Here is a 2468-nt window from a genome sequence, read left to right on the forward strand (position 1 = left end):
AGCACCACTTCTGATATAACTGCCTCAATCACTGAGCTAGGGAAGAGAGCTTGGAAGAAGAAGCAGGAGTTTTTAAGTCCAGGCCTGAAAGTGGTAGGCACTTCCTTCACTTACATTCCTTTAGTCCAAACCTAACTGTAAGGTTTACATTAGGCATAAAGAAGAAATTGGGGTTTATCTAGCTTGACTCTAGCATAATGACTGGCAAGTCTAAAGCGTTATTGTTACCAGACAGGGGCCTGGCCCTGAGCGGGCCTGCCTAGAGCCGGCTGTGATGTGTGGGTTCTTGACTTCATGTAGGAAAGATCTCCAACACAAGTCCAGGTGACTATGAGGGTACCTTTATTAGAGCTGGGGACAGTGAAACAAGGAAGAACTTAGCATAGAAGAAGCAACAGGAGAGCCTAGGCTGGGCTATCTTAGCTCACTTGGGAAGTCAGGGAAAAGATAGCCTTGAAGACAGGTTCAGGAGATTAGCCTGGGATGAGCTGTTGCTGCCCATTTCTCCCATGGTTGCAAGTGTCATGGGGGCCTTAGAGTTTAGGAGATGCATGCCTGTGGAGGAAGGAGAGAGGGAAGAAGAGGGGAAAGGGAATGATGTAGGCTGCTCCCCAGAGGCAGAGCAGGGAACTGGGTCCTTTGTCTTGAGGTTTTTATCTCTCTCTTGCAGGCAGCAATCTTAGGGGAAGTCTCAAGGGAGGGTTTCAGTAGATTATTCATCAGTTCTCCAGGTGTGTCCTTTAGGTTATGGTCCCCACTGATTGACCATTGACAAGGGGTTGTTAGTCATTGCAGTTGATCCTGGCATCATCCACCTGGTTTTGCTACTTTTCTGGGCCTGGAGCTGAAATATAACTGAGGCCTCGATGTTATCTCGAGATGACCTTCTGTATCTGGCAGTAAACTGCTCAACCATTATGTTCAGCTCTCTCAGTTTCCCTATTCCACTTGCCAACAACTTTTCCTAGCTTCTTACTATCTTGTCTCAATACCACTCTAAAGCAGGACTAAACTTGAAACAAAGAAATTAATCTCTCTCCTATAATAAAATTCCATGTTGATTACAGACCAGATTGGGGAAGAAGGGGTTCCGTGATATCCTCTCAATTATACCACAGTCATTTGGTTTCTCACTCAATATTTAAATCTGTTCCTGTATAAATTATCTCTATTCTCCCTGGGAAGTAAACAACCAAGAAGAATTGAGCAGAGATGCTCACTCATTTTGGTGACCTATCTTAAAATGATGGAACATGTTTTCTTTTTTCCACTAATCTAAAAAGTGGAAGCTTTGCCAATCCCACTTAGAATTAGATATGGATACAAGATTTCTTGTTTTATTTTCCTATTTTCTCCTTTGTTCAACTGCTTATAATATTATAAATCTTGGAGAAAAAAGTATCCACATATTATATCACCTTTTACCAGCTACATTTTTTCCTGAAAATATACATTAGTCTTTAGGTGTCAATATGCATAAAAAAGTATGCAAGCTAAGGAACAGTGGTGGAACGAACAGCCCAGAGAATAAAAACTAGCTAAGGGTGCTCGCTTCGGCAGCACATATACTAAAATTGGAACGATACAGAGAAGATTAGCATGGCCCCGGCGCAAGGATGACACGCAAATTCATGAAGCGTTCCATATTTAAAAAAAAAAAAAAAAACTAGCTAAGGGCCCAACTACTGTTTTCAGAATAACTTAAAAAGTGCTTTCTAGTTAAGTAAATTTAAGTATCCAGGGTCAAGATTCAGTTTTAAAAATTATAAAATGTTGTAAGATTACATTTTGTATTTGTACTTTTAACATACTATTTAATATTTTATATAGTATATTACATTTACATATATTACACATACTATGTAAAGTATGTACAAAACCATCTATATTACATCGTGAGGGATAAAGGGATTTTAGGGGTAATTTTGACTATGTAATTTTTACAAATGTGGGCTTTTGAACCTAACTGCCCTGGTAAGATACAATTCCACAGTAATTTTGTTTCTGCACATGACCTGCCTCCTGACTCAGCCTCTTTGCCCTCTGACCTTATTTTCTCTTTTCTGGTTCATCTTCTGTCCTGGACCTGGGCCCAGCTCCAACTTGGAACAAACATCACTCTTTTGGATAATCCTTTTATTTGATGGCCTGGCTTTAGCATTCTGTTGAACAATATACAATACTAAAAAAACTTGAACTTGGTCCAGTGTTTTCTAAGCCAGTCATTTCCTACAAAATAACAAGATCTTGTCTAAAGCAGGGATCTTGATAATGCTTTATACATATATATATATATATGAGTCACACATATACCCAGACTCAAAAGCAGCCATGGAGAGCAATTCAGGCTACTACTTACCAATAGAAGAGAACCAACTCCTTTTTGCTGCAGCTGTTCAGTTCTCATCAGCCAAGTCAGCTCTTGTGGGTTTTGGTCTCTGCCATACTTTTCTACACCCTCAATACAT

At 39.9% G+C, this 2468-nt stretch overlaps 1 non-coding gene across 1 annotated transcript; it reads left to right on the top strand.

Annotated features, from left to right (window-relative positions):
- The first annotated feature begins 1544 nt into the window (after positions 1-1544).
- LOC150008784 (U6 spliceosomal RNA) lies at positions 1545-1651 on the top strand. Its single transcript, XR_016511623.1, has one exon. It is a non-coding gene; the product is annotated as a U6 spliceosomal RNA (small nuclear RNA).
- The last annotated feature ends 817 nt before the right edge of the window (positions 1652-2468 follow it).

The sequence above is a fragment of the Furipterus horrens genome, unplaced genomic scaffold (genome assembly GCF_987537825.1).
Source record: "Furipterus horrens unplaced genomic scaffold, mFurHor1.1.pri manual_scaffold_5, whole genome shotgun sequence".
NCBI classification, from domain to species: domain Eukaryota; kingdom Metazoa; phylum Chordata; class Mammalia; order Chiroptera; family Furipteridae; genus Furipterus; species Furipterus horrens.